This window comes from Taudactylus pleione, unplaced genomic scaffold (assembly GCF_031769625.1).
Source record: "Taudactylus pleione unplaced genomic scaffold, aTauple2 ptg000041l, whole genome shotgun sequence".
In the NCBI taxonomy this organism is placed as follows: Eukaryota; Metazoa; Chordata; class Amphibia; order Anura; family Myobatrachidae; genus Taudactylus; species Taudactylus pleione.
Genome location: NW_028284443.1, coordinates 67,290,389 through 67,309,259, shown reverse-complemented (window position 1 = coordinate 67,309,259; position 18,871 = coordinate 67,290,389).

The window sequence follows — 18,871 nt, the reverse complement described above, 5'->3', positions numbered from 1 at the left end:
CAGCTTCATGAGGTAGTCTCCTGGAATGGTTTTCCAACAGTGTTGAAGGCGTTCCCAGAGGTGCTGAGCACTTGTTGGCTGCTTTTCCTTCACTCTGAGGTCCAAGTCATCCCAAACAAGATCAATTGGGTTTAGGTCGGGTGATTGTGGAGGCCAGGTCATCTGACGCAGCACTCCATCACTTTCCTTCTTGGTCAAATAGCCCTTACATAGCCTGGATGTGTGTTTGGGGTCATTGTCTTATTGAAAAACAAATGATGGTCCCAGTAAGCGCAATATATATATGTGTGTGTATATATATATATATATATATATATATATATACACACATTACTGTGCTAAAGCTTTAGGTAGGTGTTAAAAAAATGATGCAAAGTAAAGCTGGCCACACATCTAAAGATTATCTGTCCAACCAGCCAACTAGTTGATTGGTTGGAATGAAAATCTGGTAACATATGGGAGTAAATGATGATCAACAATTTGCTCCTAAATGCCAGAAAACAGATGAAAATGGTCATTCAGACAAGTTTGTTAAATGTTTGATCTAAAGAATTTGTTCAAACAACAGTTCTTGTCCATTTTCCAGTGTTTGAGAGCAAATTGCTGATTGTCATTTGCTTTTATACCTTATCAGGTTTTCATTCCAACCAATCAACTAGTTGGCTGATTGGACAGATAATCTTTAGATGTGTGGCCAGCTTAAGAATGCTTTAAAAAATATAACTGTTAATAGTTTATTTTTATAAATTTAAAAAATGCAAAGTGAATGAACAGAAGATAAATCTAACTCAAATCACCTTGACACATTGCGAATGATATTTTTAAGCACTATGAGATGGAGCAGTACTTTACAAAGAATATTTGGCCATTCACTCCAGTCCCTATCAGTGGAGCTTACAATCTGTTTTCCCACACAAATATACAATAGGGTTAATTTTTTTGGGGAGCCAATTAACCTACCAGTATATTTTTAGAATGTGGGAGGAAACCGGTGTACCTGGAGGAAACCCACACAAGCACAGGGAAAATATACAAACTCTGCACAGTTAGGGCCAAACCCATTACCTCAATGTTGTGAAGCAGTAATGCTAACCACTACACCGTCTGTGCTTTCCCTATATAACCTGTGCCATGAAAAGCTATACCAATGAAACCCAAACATTATTATAATACCCACAATGCACTGTTAGTACAATTTCTTTTTCCTGTTCAAGTTAGATATTTTTCCAGTGAGCATAGGCCTCTGGCAACCGGATATTTATATGGAACCTATCAATTTCACGTTTGTGTTACTCCACACAATTGTTGATCAATGTTAAGTCTTGTGAACTGTTTCTAAGTGATTACATTTTACATTTTACTTTTAGATTAATAGCAACCTATTGAAAATAAGAAGTTTTAGAAATTATTGCAATACTAATGTTATTAACACCTTTGCTGCATTCTGGTAGAAAAATAACCATGTAATAAAGCTTCCTATTCATCTACGTAAGAGCTGGAGATTTCCTCTGACATAAGTCAATTCAGTTTGAAAAGTCAGATACTCTCCCTTGTAAGCTGCTTTAAAACCTGTCAGACAGCTAAGATTTTGCAACAATTTTGTCGCTCTCTGTTAACCCTTAATACTGCATAACAACTGAATTATTAAGGAGTCAGAAAAATAACTAAAATGTGGATGTCACCTTTAAATATTGAATGTCTAGGGGAATATATATGGTGAGGGTTTTAGCTAATCAGGGCATATTGGTGTTTTTTTCCAATTCTGAAACCATCATATTTACTAAAGGCAAAACTGGCATAAACTGCCGTAAACTGGCTACATTTTTAACTGATAAGATTTGAACATAAAAAAATACAAACCACTATATTTCTCAAGCAGTGGTTTTACAAACTACCACCAAAAAGAGAAAATACAATATAAAAAAATAACAGAAAAAATTGGATGGGACAGGTAAAATAGCTCATTCTGACACAATACATTTAATTGTGGGAAATCGTTATGTAATTAATACAGTGGAACAAACCTTATTAATTATCTTTTGGGGGCAATATTGTTTAATGAATACTGTATTAGGGGGTGCATTGGTGATTAATCCTATTAATAGACCTATATTATTTATTAATGATATAGTTGCCAATATTAAATGATCGCTAATAGGCCAATAAAAATGTATTCATGAAGGTGTAAGCAATAAATATTTTCTATCACTAAAAATGGTACCCACATCATAAAATATTCCCCATCATAAATACAATTGTACTAGCCTTATTAGAAATCATTTAATATTGGCAACTCCATATACATTAATCACTGGTGTGTCGAAAATGGGTGCAGGGTGTGCAATCACCATGGTCCCCTGAGTCACAGTCACATAGAGTCATATCGCACACCCTGTATAAATTGGCAGCACAGACGGTGTAATGGTTAGCGTTACTGCCTCACAGCACTGAGGTCATGGGTTCATTTCCCACTACAGCCCTAACTGTGTGGAGTTTGTATATTCTCCCTGTGCTTGCGTGGGTTTCCTCTGGGTACTCTGGTTTCCTCCTACACCCCAAAAATATACCGGTACGTTAATTGGCCCCCACAAAATTGACCATAGTGTGTATGCGTGTGAGCATGTGGTAGGGAATATAGATTGTAAGCTCCACTGGGGCAGGGACAGACGTGAATGGTAAGATATTCTCTCTGTACCACGCTGCGGTATATGTGTGCGCTATATAAATAACTGGTAATAAATAAATAAATAATTGAAAAAACTTACCTTGCAGCTGCCGATGATAAAGTTACTGGGGAAATTCCCAGAGATGTGTGAATGCACAGTAGACTAATCACAGAGAAAATGATGCTCCCACTGGAAGCATGCTTTCTGCTAATCGCTCCCCGGACTAGCAGTCCCAGGAGGAAAAACACATCCGCTTGGGATTGCCTGTCCTTTCTGTGATTGGCAGGTAGTGCTACCAATGAGAAGTCACTGCCAGTCACAGTGTAGCCAGTGCAGTCATTGAGGTATCGGATTTTACTGGGGGGGCTGCAGCCGTGCAGCCCATAGGTAAAATCCGCCACTGGTGCTGGCGCTCTTTTACCTGAGATATGCGCACTGAGATTTCATACTGGGCCCCCTTCTCGGATAAACCACCTATGAAAATAATTACTAAATAATATTGGTATAATAATCTCTATAATTTGGACTCTAATATATACATCAATGTTTTCATCAAATAGTATTTCACCCATAAGATAATTAAAAGTTTTTCTTCACCTTATTATTCTACCTTGCTCACAAATAAATGTATTGTATCTCCTCATCATCTTATTGACTGGATAGCTCTCCACCGGTTTTGCAGCAGTTTTGCGGTGGTTTTGTGATGGATTAGGTGAAACAGCCAGTAGTTTGGCCATTTGTAAACACACACCATAGGCGGTTTAAGATCTTTTAAGTAATTATTTGCATGGTATAGATGATTCAACTTTCCTGAGCAAGTACCTAGGGGTAAATTTACTAAAGTGAGAGTTTTTAGAATTGGAGATGTTGTCCATAGCAACCAATCAGATTCTAGCTATTATCTTCTAGAAGGTGCTAGTTAAATGTTAAGTAGAATCTGATATGGGAAACATCTCCACTTCTAAAAACTCTCACTTCAGTAAATATAACCCCTAGGCTTTGTTACATGAAGGAAATGTAATCCCTAGTAATATGACATGGTGATGTCACAGGAACTTCCGACAACATTGTGAAAGCTCTTTAGTGCCTCAACATTGTGCAGTATTCAGCTTATAATGATGTTTGCAGATGCAGCATGACAGGGCCAGAGTAACACGGAAAGCCCGGTAAGCATGAAAGAACGGCGTTGTGCTCCTCTGGTGTCCTGCCAGCTTCCACCAACCTTTTTTTCAGCACAGCTGATGTGCTGTTACATCTTCTGAGTCCTGCTCCCTATTCCTGCTCAAGGATATGAGGGAGAGGAGCATGCACCATGGTGCTTCTTTCCTGCATGTGCAGTGAGGTACCGGGGCTGAATTTCATGGTGCTGAGCTGACCCAGCATGCTGTAGAACCTAGCATCAGTCCTGGAGCGAGAATTCAGTCATCATGTTGCTCCACACTAAATCCTATGGTGCCCATGGCTCTCACTATATCACCTGGGCTTTGACTGTCACCAGGATCTATTGTTACTTTCCACAGTCTTTCCCGCATTAGTTTGCATTTCCATAGCATGTAGCATAATTCTCTGCACCTTTTAGTTTAATAAATCCCATTATATGTGTAGCTCCTGTATGTGTGCTCCATACAGACATCATCTTGCAGTTAGTGTTGTTAGAGCTGTGTCTGTGTCTTTACCTGTGGCCAAGATGGCACCTCTGCGTTATTCTGGCATCTGTAATAATCTTCACTGTGTGCCTGAGACTCTTTTGTATATATGCTTGATACTTTCTACTTCTGTGCCTGGGTCCCCTTTTAGTTATCAGTGCACTCTGGGTCCCTTTTCTATGCTTGGGTATCTGGGTGCCTTTATAAACTGTGCGTTCTTGGTGCCTTTTCCACATTTGTGTACTTGAGTTCTGTGTGCGTTCTGGGCCCATAACCTGTTAGGAATATGTGTGTATAGCGGTGGTTTAGCAGACTAATGTACACACCAGCATAATTGTATTTGACCCAATTACAAGTCCAGTGGCTTAACTAGTAGCATAGTTTATTGATAAGTAAAGGTACAGCTCTACTCACTGTTACAATGGTTGAGGCTTGAAGCAGAGCAGGGTTGTGACAGATCACCAGTGAAACTGTATTGCAGGTAAAAACAGGGGTCTCCCACTACAGTACGTCAGTCTACACACAGGACAATATGTTGCAGCTGGTGCGCTGTAGTAATTATAGTGGCCAACTTGGTAAGGGAATGAAGCATCATCCCTGGAGGAGCCATATTGGAGAATGTGCAGTTGCGCTCTCCCATTCTAACAGATTTGAGAAAGCACATAAGATAGGTAGTTGGATGAAGGGGGGGGGGTCTCAAGAGATGGCTTCTTGAGAATTGGGGAGATAAAATATGTTCCCTAATTAATCTATACTTTGTTAGTATGAAATGCAGTGTATGGATAAGTGTGTAAGAAAGCACATGTATACTTAAAAAAGTAATGCATAGAAACTGGCTCATTTCAAATTTGCAGTTTTCAGGAACAGATTAGGGGGGATGCTCAAAAAGTTAAGCTCATAATTAATTATCCATGCTATATAGGTTTAGTCTCCCATATCCAAAATGCTTGGGACCAGAAGTACTTTGGATATCTGATTTTTCCGTATTTTGTAATATTTGCATACCATAATGAGATATCTAGGGAATGGGACCCAAGTCTAAACACAGAATGCATTTATGTTTCATATACACCTTATGCACACAGCCTGAAGGTTATTTTATACAATATCTTTAATAATTTTGTGCATCAAACAAAGTTTGTGTACGTGTCCCCCATCACCCTTTAAATCAATAAATGTGCCTTATGGATTCTACACTCAATCACAACTTATCATTATTTTACATCTGAACATCTCTTTACAGCAACTACTTTCATCAATTTCCACATTTTCCTGGGACTGCTGGTTTCACACCTTACCCAAACTCTTTAAGTAGCCCTTGATGAAGTGGCTCCAGCTACCCATTAAACTTTATGTAAACTTAAATAATAACCATGGTTTTCCATAGACACCTATAATAACTGTCACGTAAAGTAGAATGTCAGTGGTGTTAATCTTACTCAGGCTTGCCGACCTTCTGGCTGTCCCTTCCGGGAGGGAGCAGCCAGATCGGCATTAGAGGGGGGCATGGCCATCATGAGAAGGTGGGGCCGGCTGGACGTCGTGCATTTGTGGGCGGAGTGGGGGGCGGGTCCTCGTGATCATGTCATTTTGGCCCCACCCCTGCTACACAATGCCGATATTGCAGGCATTGTGAAGCAGGCGGCTGAGCCAAAATGAATCTCGTCACCACCTCTCCCCGCTATAGGAGTTTCTAAGGTAAGTGCGGAGGGGGATAGGAGGGGTGGGCAGCAGCCGGGAGGATTGCCTGCCTTCCCGGGAGGTCGGGAGCGGCACCCGATTTTTGGGAGGCTCCCAACCAAATCGGGAGGGTAGGTAAGTGTGATCTTACTCCAAATTACTTCCTCACATACTGTAAAATAGGAATCCACCCATCTGTCATTCTAACCCTCTGCCCCATGCTCGTTGTCTACCCCACCTGTGTCACCCCTGTCTGTTTGCCCCTCCCCTTTAGAAGTAAGCTCTAGGGCCCTCTTCACTCATGTGTTTTTCCTTCCTTTACTTATATTGTTCACTACTCTATACTCCAAATGTTTATATACCATGTACTTGTCCTGCAATGTCTTGTACTGTATGTCACTGATTTCTTGTTTTGTTTAACTGTTTATGTACTGTTTCTGTACTTTGTTCATGTACTTTGTAAGGCGCTGCGGAACCCTTGTGGCACCATATAAATAAAGGATAATAATAATAATAATAATAATAATAATAATAATAATAATAATAATAATTGAACCATCAGAAAACAAAGGTGTCACTATCTCAGTAATGCTCAAAAAGTTCTGTACTTTGTAGTATTCCATATTTCTGAGGATGGGAGACTCAACCTGTATAATGTAGTGGGGAGTGGGTATTGCAAGCTCCGCCCTGTGGCAATTCACTACCAACTGTCAATTCACTGTTAAATGCTTACCTGACTTATTATCCATCAATACAGAAAAAATAGGTACAATGGAAATACTATGCATTCACTATTGGACTGCCGTCACCCTGACATCCATCTATGCTACTGTAGAGTCTGGTCTCCACCATCTCACTACTCACATTGTTGAAGACTCAGTGATGCCTAGACATTTTCCAATATCACTCCTCCAACACAGGGGCATTTCCACAGAGGAGGGGGCCCGTGTGCAGTCTCTGACACGGGCCCCCTCCTCTCCGCCCGGCGTCCGGAAGTGCACTGAGCTATGCGTGGCCAGCGCCGGAGTTATAGACTCTGGGCACTAGAGTGTGCCCAGAGTCTATAGTGTCTGCACAGGTCACCGGGAAAATGGCAGCGGCAGCCATTTTCCTTGTACTGCGCATGCGCAAACGACTGGAAAATGGGCGCTGCAGCCATTTTCTAGTCGTTTTGCAGCGCCGGACACCCGCGCCGATGTGGGATTTCGGAGAGGTAAGTAATATTATGGGTGCAGGGTGTGCGGTGCGGGGCCCCCCTGGACCCAGGGGCCCTTGTTCTCTGCACACCCTGCACCCATTATAGATACGCCCCTGCGCTCCACATATACACAATCCTCCACAATGGAGAACCACTACTTACATCATAAGCACTGATTGGAGTTATCTCCCTGCCAATCACAGGTTCAGCACTCAATGTCACAGCTGATGTTGACATGCCACTGCTCTGCATGCCCCAACTGACAAAACTGCTCATAGGCTGCAACAGGCATCCGTCTGCATTCAAAAATTTTCGCCACAACTTCCCCCTTTACAAGTGCAGACCTGAAGGACACAACTTGAAAGTAAGTGATCTTCTGGGACCTTGGTTTGAATCCATGTATCAGCTCCTTGTGACTTTGAAGAAGGTAAGTCCTCACGTATACCAAAAACTAGATTTTAAACTTGATTAGGCACAGAAGCTCTATCTGAACACATTTTGGATGTTCAGCATTGTATTAATTGTATCTAATAAATACATATTAATAATTTTTTTTAAAATTAATAAAATTATTAATTTTTTTGCTCACAGCAACAAACTCCTGCTGTGATAAAGCAAATACCGTTGTAAAAAGCAGGAAACTTACACAACATTTAGATCATTTCTATATTTTTCTAACCTCTAACATTTGAATAACATTTAGCAATATGTAAAGTAGAATATTACAGAGGTAAAACTGAGAATCTGTTTCCCTGTTAACATTTTTACTATAAAGTTGTGCAGGATCTCTGTTATTATTATAGTTAAGATACTGGTTTCTAATTATTCCTTATGTGCTTTCTACAGTTTTACTTTTTAATTAAAATGAGTCTCACATAGTAAGATGTATGCTAATCTGGTTCCTAAATCTGCAGCTCTCAGCTTTACAAGCAGAGGCTGTAAAGCCTTCGATAAGAAGAGGGTAGAGAGCAAGGTGCAGGTCCCTCAGTGATAACCTCCTGACTCCAACATTATAGGTCTTTCTGCTGAAATTGAGTTCTACATCTTACTTGATCAGTTATTGTCACCAATGAGTAATGGATGCTCCCCCTCTGTGTCCCAGGGTATAGGATCTAGTCCATCAGGCCATCAGCAGGCACAGCTGTGGGCCACAGGGGCAGACAGATAAAGAGTAATGTGTTAAAGTTACAAGACCACCAGTGACTGAATAGACTCGCTAAAGCCACACTGAATAACTACTAGCCTGTAAATGTTACTTGTACCAGTTAAAAAGCCCATTAATCAAATTGTTCTTGTGCCAATGAAGGTAATGCGATAAAACATCAAGGCAAATAACGCTCAAAATGAAAAAGTTTGTGTGTCGTACATGAGAAATGCTTTGCAATAACTAATTAACAAGTATATGGGGAATTAAGGAAAATTGGATATTTTGCTGCTTTACATACAATGTGGCTTGAAGAAAATAATTAATTTTGCTGATTTAAAAGACATTTTAATGGCATTAAATCTTTTGACAGAAAGCAATGTAAATTAAAAATAAAAATGTAAATGTTTTCATTACTTGAGTTCATTTGCAAACTAGCTTTAGCATACTAATTTGTTGTGTGTATTGCATGCTTTGACACATTGAGCTAGCTCTGTCACAGAAACGACATAAACTAGGGTAAGGAACAAAAATATTTAATTTTGCTTTTATGGTGTACTTGTTCTTACATAGCTGTGAAATTGTATGCTGTGCTATTGATATATTATGTAATCAAACACAAAGCACTTAACCTGTAGATGAATGCGATGACTTATTATTAATACCATAATGCTATATACACGAGCGGGTCTGAATCAGGCCCCCTGTTCTTTTGTTGTCCAAGGGTGCTCTTCCCCAGTGTAAAAAAATAAAAAGTTAAATAAAATTTGCATTCCACAAAAAATGTAAAAGATCTAGCTATGCTATTATTTTTCGGTGACACTGCCGGCCAGACCACAGTATATCATCCACGTATTGTGACACTATAAGTCATAGCGCAGTGTGTTATTCTTATTTATAAAAAATATTGTGACACTGTAAGTGGTAGCGAAGTGTGTTATTCTTTTCTTATTCATAAAAAATCTTGTGACACTGTAAGTGGTAGCGCAGTGTGTTTATTCTTTTCTTATTCATAAAAAATCTTGTGACACTGTAAGTGGTAGCGCAGTGTGTTATTCTTTTCATATTCATAAAAAATATTGTGACACTGTAGGTCATTGATACCGCAGTGTAATATTTAAAATTGGTATTGGTACAAATTGACGTGTGTGCTGTACCTCACTTCAACCTCACTTCATTCGTGTTTGTTGATATGTGGAATGATCAGTTGAGAGGAGAGCAGGAAACAGATACTAGTGCTGGAGCTGCAGCCAGTGCCGCCAGTCATGATGATACTAGTCAATATACATCATCTACTAAAGCCAGTGCCCAAGGACATACAGGGCTTGAGTCTGGGCATCTAAAATCAAAGAACCAATCTTTTACAGCAGTGATAAAGAAAAAGGGAAAGTTAGCTACAGAAAGACATAAAATTAGCAATATGCCTTTCACCACCCTAAGTGAGAAGGAAAGGTTAAGGCCTTTGCCTTTATTTATGACTGGTGGTTCTGCCTCTTATGATGATGTAAGCCCTTCTCCCTGTAGATATTTCAAAAAATGAAAATTGTTAAGGGATGGGAACCAACTGTACGCTCAGAAATGTGACAAATCACTGAGGAGAGTCTAAGTGTGAGCCTGATCTTTCCAATACTGTATCAGAAGAGGAGCCTCCTTTCACCCCTTGTGCATACTCTGCAAATGTGGGGATGAGCTGGACAAGTCAACATGCTGACATAGAAATTGAGGATGCTTCTGTGGAAGTGCACCAGGATGAGGAGGATATTTTTGTAGCTGATGGTAATAAGGATGTTGATGATGAGGATGGTGATGATGAGGATGTTGATGATAAGATTTTTATTTGTGTAAATCAGGCCCCAGTGGAAACAGTTGTTGCCCATGATAAGGAAAAGCCAATTGTCATGCGTGGGCATAAAACAAATTAATCCACTTTTTATGTGTGGAATCATTTCTACCCAAATCCGGACAACAATTGTCAAGCCATCTGTACCCGTTGTCATGCCAGAGTAAGTAGAGGTAGGGACCCTAACCATCTAGGAACCTCCTCCCTGTTACATCATCTACAGTGCATCCATCAAAAGTGTTTGCAGAATTCAGAAATTTGGGCTAAAAAAGTAACAACAAGCAGTCGAGCATCAGCTAGCTCCCTTCTCTCTGCTAGACCCAAGCACCTGGCATCTTCACCACCAATGCCTTCAATCATGATCGAAAGTAGTCCTGCATCCATTTTGATAAGGCTAACTCAGTCCTCCCCTATCCTGGATTCCTCAGAAGAATCCTTGAGTGCTACACCTGCTGCTGCTGGGAGTGGATCTTCATTCCAGAAGATGACCAGAAAGACTACTAGTAGTAGGTCTAAAAAACAATCCTTTGCATGGGAGAACAAGCATGACAACAGTCATCCAGTTGCACAGCGGATCATTGATGCCATAACATCTATGCTGATATTAGATGTGCGTCTGATATCCACCATTAGTGCAAGGGTTTTAGACAGTTAATTGAGGTCCTGTGTCCCCGCTACCAAATCCCATCTAGGTTCCACTTCACTAGAAAAGCAATTCCCACTCTGTACAGGGACGTTAAAAAAAACGTAATTGGTGTCCTCCAAAATTCTGTTGTAACCACTGTCCACTTAACCACAGATATGTGGACAAATGGAACACGGCAAACGCAAGATTACATGACTGGAACAGCCCACTGGGTGGGTGTATTGCCTTCAGTGGCACCAACAGCTGCAGCAGCACCATCTATTATTCAAAAGCAGGCTACTCTGTGTTTAACCAGTTTCATTAAGAGGCATACTGCTGACAACCTCTTAGAAATACTCAGGGAAGTCATTGCAAAATGGCTTACCCTCTCCTCAGGATTTGTGATTTCTGACAATGCCACAAATATTGTGAGAGCATTACAGCTGGGTGAATTCCAACACTTCCCATGTTTTGCTCACACTATTAACTTGGTGGTGCAAATTTTTTTTTTTTAAATAAGCGGTGCAGGAGATGCTCTCCGTAGCCTGCAAAATTTCTGGGCATTTTCGCCGTTCAGCAGGTGCATTTAGAAGATTGCAGCACCTGCAAGAAATGTTGAATTTGCCCTGTCATCAGCTGAAGCAAGAGGTAGTTATGAGGTGGAACTCCACCCTTTATATGCTTCAGCAGATGGAGGAACAGCAAAAAGCCATCCAAAGCTACACAACGAGTATGACATAAGTAGAGGAGGGGGGCTGTACCTTACTCAAGCTCAGTGATAAATACTTTCCTTGTTGTGCAGACTGCTAAAACCCTTCGAAGTAGTCAACTGTGAAGTGAGTTCAGACACTGCCAGCTTGAGTCAGAAACTGAAGGAGGAGCTAAAATGAAGCGAGTACGCGAAGTATGTCGGACTTGTAGATAAAGTCCTTTATTCGCTTCGCCAGGATACAAGGGTTAGCAAGATCTTCCAATTGGGGCAATACATTTTGGAGACCATGCTGGATCCTAGATTTAAGTCATACAGTGTATCTTTCTTCCCTATGGACACAGGGCCTGATTCAGACCCGCTCGCAAGTGCTTGAGCGCTCGCGAGTGGGTCGATGGTGTGCTCTGCGCATGTGCAGCGGGCGCACTGCGCGTGCGCAAGCCCCTGAGCGAGAGAGAAAATCTTTCGCTCCGTAGCTCACTACAGTGTTGATCGACAGTTCGCCCCGTTTTGTAGGCATGGAAGGGGGTGGCTTCACAAATGGAGGCATTCCCAAGAGAACGCCTGCCATTTGTGGGCGGCCCCACTGACATCACCAGTGGTATCAGTGAGAGAGCTTCTGTCTCTATTAGAGCCAGAAGCTCTCTGGGGCTTGCGGCCACGAGACCTGACCACAAGGGTCTCATCGCAAGCCCGATGGTCGTGATGGTCTTGACCATCACCTAAAATTAATGAGACCTCTGCCGTGACTCCATCTGATATGGTCACCATTCAAAGAATTGTTAAGGACTATTTTAATGATAGCATCCAAATAGGCATGTCAAACAGTCCTTCTCACTACTGGCAGGAAAAAAATGCAATTTGGAGGCCCTTGTACAAACTGGCTTTGCTTTACTTGAGCTGTCAACCCTCCAGTTTGTACTCAGAAAGAGTTTTCAGCACAGCCGGGAACCTTGTCAGCAATTGGCGTAGGAGACTACTTTCTCAAACTGTTAAAAAGATGATGTTTATCAAAATGAACTACAGATTTCACGAGGAAGACCTTTACCGCCAATTACATCCAAAAATTACAGAGGCATCTGAGGATGTAATGGTGAATTCCAGCGGGGATGAATTAATATTGTGTGAAGATGATATGGTGACAACATCTTGCCTCTGTAAAGCCAGTTTGTGCATGGAGAGATCATTGCCAGCAATGTCAGCTGCCCATTGGTAGCTTGTTTTGTTGGGGCCCAAACAAACCAATCACATCAGCCACACTTGGCAGTCCCTGTCGCTGAAGTGATTCGTTTGTTAAACTGTGCAGGTCCTATATACAACATGAGGGTGGGTGGAAGGGCCCAAGGACAATGCCATCTTGCACCTCTTTTCTTTGCATTATGTGCTGTTTGGGGCATTGCAGACTGACATTTTTAATTTTATAGTTTATGAAACTGCCATCCTGTCTGCCACTGCTGTGTTGCAAAAGTTTAATAGATGTCCTATATTCTTTTAAACTGCCATGCTTTTGTGCTGCTGCTCTGATGCTTACTTTTTTTTATAATTTCAGACTGTATTTATTTAAACTAAAATCACAAATAGGTATACTTGCAAATTACTCTTTTTCAACCTTGATTTGTAGATACCAACCTTGCGGGCTTGGTTTTCCTTGATCATGTTTGGTCAGATGAAACTCAAACACCAAATGTAAAGGCTATTTTGGGATGGTATCTGGAGATGTTCTCTCTCCTCCCCTCCCAGCCTTCCCATCCATAATCCCAGAAGCTCAATGATAAGAGATGTTTAGTACCAGACTTTAAAAATCCCTCTGCCCCCTTCTTGTTCAGAGCTTCCATGCCCCTTTCATTTAAAAAAAAAAATTCTGGACCACCACAAGAGCTCAACTGGGGCAAGGACTGATGTGAATGAGTCAAATATTCTTTGAAAATTATTCTCCAGCTCCCTCCCTCATAAATTTGCTTTGGAATACAAAATTTAAATTAAATTTACTATGAATCAACCCTTCCTTTCCCTGCCTTCAAGTACATACATACTCCATCTTCCTCAGGCCTCTTGATTAATGAAAACATATATTTCCTTATGTACCATGTTGGAAGTTTAACTGCCAGGTGTTTGTGCTGCCCACTGCTGCCACTTTTCTTAGTCAGCCAGCTAGCTTGGTGCAAATTATGGGTCTAAACTGGATGAAAACAATATTGTGAGCTGTGAGGTGGTCAAAATGTACTCAAAACGAGTGCAAATTAATGTTATTGAGGTTAATAATACTGTAGGAACAAAAACAGGCACAAATGGTGTGATTTTAGTTGTTTTTATGATTTTTTTAGAAAAAATATTGATCCAAAACCAAAATACACAAGGGTGGTTTAGCCAAAACTAAATCCAGATCCAAAACACAAGGAGATACAGATCCAAAACCAAAACATGTGGGTCGGCGCATATCCCTAAATATAACACAATTAAACGAAGCTCTGCTGCTGTATGTACAGACAGATCCGTAACTAAACTTTTTGGTGCCCTGTGCCAGAAAGAGCATTGTCGCTCCCCCTATTTTTTAAATAGGGATATAACACACCCAAAAAAGGGCCATTGTTTCATGGGGAAGGGCCAGGGAAGATATATGGGAGGCCAGGAGATGCTGGGGATGAAATAAGAGGAAGCTACAAGTGAGAATGATAATAAACAGAAAATTGACAGGCCTGAACAACGCCCTCTGCCCTGTGGTGCCCTGTGCCATGGCACAGGTCGCACTACCTTAGTTACAGCTCTGTGTACATATAGAGTTTTTTTTTTTAGACTAATGATGCAATATGGTAACTCCTGAAGCGTGATTGTATCAGATTAAGTTACAATAACTCTGCCTCCTCAGTGATGGTAGTATGGCAGGGATAAGTTCTCACTTTTCAGAACTCCATATTCAGTATAAAATACCATCACTACCTAAAGGTGTGGTACAATCTAGACGATGTGTGTATGCACCGATATCAGCAGAGGCGGGACCAGTGGGGGTGCCAGCATTTGTAAGTGAATACACACTTGCCGATGCCAGCAACAGCGAACAGGGAGCGGGGCCATGCTGCATTCAGCAGCATGGATCGCTAACAATATCCCAAGATTGTACTGCAAGTACAATCGACTTGGAATATAGTTAATGACCCATGGAGCGCGCATTTTTAACGATCTAGTGGCATATCTTATATGGAGTCATTGGTAAGACCCCCCCCCCAAGCATGTTAAAGCCCCCCCCCCAAAGAAAAGATAGCACACGGTACAAAAATAATATGGTGTCATAATTTCTGTGATGATGTCCTAGTGCAGAAGTGACCTTACTTTTACAATCCTGCCATTTCCACCTCCACATCCTTACCCAGGGTGCTACTAAAACTCTCATTCATGCCCTCATCATTTCCCATCATGATTAATGTGGTCTGTTCCTCTCTGGCCTTCCTAACTCCTGCCTTGCCCCTCTCTAGTCTATGCTCAGCTCTGCTGCCCACCTTATTTTTCTCTCATATTGCTCTACCATTGCTGTCACTCCACTGGTTAAATTCAAACTCCTCTTTCTCACCTACAAAGCTCTCAACTTCACAAATGACAAAATGGCATATTTGCTACTGTTGCCGACTGACACGCATCTAAAGATAGTTGCTGCTTGCGTATGGTTGCAAATATTTTTTTTTCAGTGAGTACACTTGTGGGCAACTCTGCATCAGGTCCAATATATTATGGGCAGCACAGTTGGTGTAGTGGTTAGCATTACTACCTCACTGTACTGAGGCCTTGGGTTCTATTCTCACCATGGCCCTACTTGTATGTAGTTTGTATATTCTCCCAGTGTTTTTCGTGAGTTTTCTCTGGTCACTCTAGCCGCTTTCCACAATCCAGAAAAACCATAATGGCAGTTTAGTTGGATTCTGGAAAAAAACAAAAAACATTACCCCCGTGTATATGTTTGTGTACATGCAGTAGGGAATATAGACTGTAAACTCCACTGGGGCAATGTAAATTACCAAATATTCTCTCTAAAGTGCATTGGAACATGTGCATGCTATGTAAATAACTGTTAAAAAATAAATACATAAATGGTTAAATGTCATAGAGTGTGAGCCGGCGCCGCTGCTGGAATACATGTGAGTATGCAAGTTTTTTAAAAGCAGCAAGAATGTTAAATGCTAAACCAGCTTGATTTAGCCTTTAACTAGTCTTGTTGCTTTAAAAATACTCACATGTATTCCCGCATCGGCGCCGGCTCACACTTTATTACATTTAACCCAAAGTGTTGATCCTTTTAAGAAGGGATGAATGAGAATGTCACAAGATATCACTAAATGTTCTGGTAATTGGATCAAATCTAGTGTAAACTATGTATACAAATTACACATAAAAAAACTAAAATAAGCAACTGGCTAGATAACAATTAATAATTCATTAATCATGGCTGATTTATAATCACGGCTGATTGTTTACATTTGATACTCTTTCAGTATTATTATTATTGAATGTTTCCTATCTCAGCGCTGCAATACTTTTGTGTTTTTTCATGACTTAGAATGTATAGTATGAATACAAGTAACAGTGTTTTGTTTTTCTAATAAAAGATAAGGGTGTGTTTCAGTATTTACACTTTTCCTTGTACAGTATGTTGGACATGGATCCTGCTGCCCTCTTGACAAGTATTCAAGTATCCCAATCCCCCAATGACATATAGCATTATGGATGGACCGACCCTGAAATGACATTATAGACTACATCTGAGTTTTGTTACTCATCAGCTCAATAATTAGCTCCAGTATATTTTTGTTTTGTTTGACTGTGATAGCCAAGAAAAATACATATTTTCTGGGTGCACCAAACTAAAAGGTTAGGATCGCACATGGATTAACAAAATAATTTCTATCCTGAATGAAGCCCTAATGTGGATTCAATATAATCATGTATAATTATTATCCACAAGGGGTGCTACTCTAAGGGCTATAGCACATACTATTAAATCAATTAAACTTGCCCATTTTGTAGAATACACATAAACTTCCTGTGTATCTGAAATATTAATAAAACAACTTTTATTATATGTAATTTAATGTGTGTATAAAAATTGTTAAAAACCAGTGATATATAAAACAATAGACAGCTAAAGTAAGAAAATATTTAAACATATATTTTCTGGGTGCAATTAAGATTTCATGCCTTATAAAATATTGTGCCATACCACCATATCACCCATGAATATTTTTCTTTCTGTCTATAAAAAGAAAAAACCTACTGATGTTCTCCCAGTATTCTCACAATTCTGCTGTGGTTATTTGTGTATTATTATTTTGACTCCAAAGAAAATTAAGATAAAAAAGGTAATTACATCTGGCTAAATATCTACATGTAAAATGTTGCAACCCTGTAGTGATGGCACTTAAAAAAGATAAAAAAAATTAAGTAGAAATACAATATTTTAACAACAGAACAATATGTATATACAAATAAGTTCAGAAAAGGACAGTTTCCTAAAAAATTAAATATAATATAGTAAGGTTATTTCTCTCCGAAGCATTTAGCCGCATGTATAAAACATAGATAATGTCTTTCAAAATGTGCATTTACGTAAAAAAAAGTTTTCAGAATTTAAGATGCAAGTATCCATTTCTGCCTAACTACTGTATCTCACGGTTATGCATTCCCCAAAGTGTATCCCATCTGCTTTTGGGAGCTCTCACTGCAATATGCAGTGATTGCTGGATAAGCACACCATTTTCCTGTCAATACTTTCCTATTAGCCTCCTGGATCTATACATCATCGTCTTGCTGGCCTGCAGTTTGCTTATCTTTGTCTCTTAGACTGCCTTTGATTTATCTAACACACAGGTTAATGATGAGGCATGAAGCCCAGGGTGGTTCCAAGGATAATGCACTCTTGTATAAAAATGCTTAAAGAAGGATCAAGTGATAATCCATCCTAGACTAAAAGGCCTAGCTCTTTAACAAATGTTGTATTTCTTAATCTCAACGTGCAGTAAGACTATAGTAGTTCCCCTTAAGCTAATATTACCAGTAACCCCAGACATATGATGCACATACATTACACCACTAAAGAAATAACATAACTGTAAAAAAAAAATTGTGACTGTAACTAGACATTGTATCCTGCACTCAAAGTAAAAATAAGATAAGAAAATGAAATGTTCTCTTGTAACATATTTATGTATCGAATTGCACGAAATCTGAAACTGTTTAATAAAACCAGAAGCTAAAAATACAATATTCATACTCATAAATAGAGATGAAAAGAGTGAAAATTAGTCATTTTAATTCTTTTTTAAATTAATTAATTGAAATATTGAATATTTGCACTACAACACGTAATGGGCTGGATTCAGGATCACATGCAGGTTGGTCACATGTGCTGCTGCATTGCATGCATGGAAATAAATGAAGATCTCTCGGCCTGTCTAAGTGGCCGCACCAACACTATCCATCCACTTGCTATAGTTGCAGCATTCTGAATGTTGAAAAATGGATTTAGATACCGCCAGCACTATTGTACATAGGTTAAGCTGACATCTTGCAGTGATTTTTCTTCCCCAGGAAAAGCTTTTGAAACATGCTTTGAAAATATAAGCTGCACAATCACATACTGCATCGATTTTTGTAAGCTGGTGATCCCCTAGCTGGCTTCCTGAGGGCTACTATGTGCAGCCATTTCTCATGAAGTTCCACTCTGTAATACAAAACCAGCAAATCCATTTTATTTGCCATTTTAAAGTAGGAGACGGAATATGTTGTTTCGTCCTCCGAATTGGTTCCACTGCACAACTGGAGCTTTAAGACAAACTACAGAGCACCCAAGCAGTCAGTGAGGATAACTAACCAAGTAAGGGCTGTAACGAGGGCTGTGTGGCCTGTGCCATCGCCCAATTGGTGGCATGGCCACTGTCTTGGTTTCTAACTGTAATTGTGCCCAACTGCCCAGTGTGTCATGTTCATCATGTCTCAATGGGTAATTTAAATCATGGATGATGCACCAGCCAGCACAATGGAGAATTCGCGCCTGACTCCCCTCCTCCTCTTTACATTATTGTCGATGTTCTGTCATAGGAACCTTGTAGGTTTGCTTTTCTAAGATACCATCAATAATATGTCCTGCCGAAGAAGCGCTGGCATTTCACTAAGGTACAGCAGAATGACTCATCATATGCATAGGGGGGTGTATGAATCACATAAATCTACTTTATCAGACTTTATATACATATAACACATACTCCTATATAAAAAAAACAAATGCTAATAATGCTTTTTGTAATCATTTTAAAAGATTAAAGCAGTGGTGAAATAGGCTTAATGAAAATTTTTTAAGAGATTAAGGGTGATTTAAATT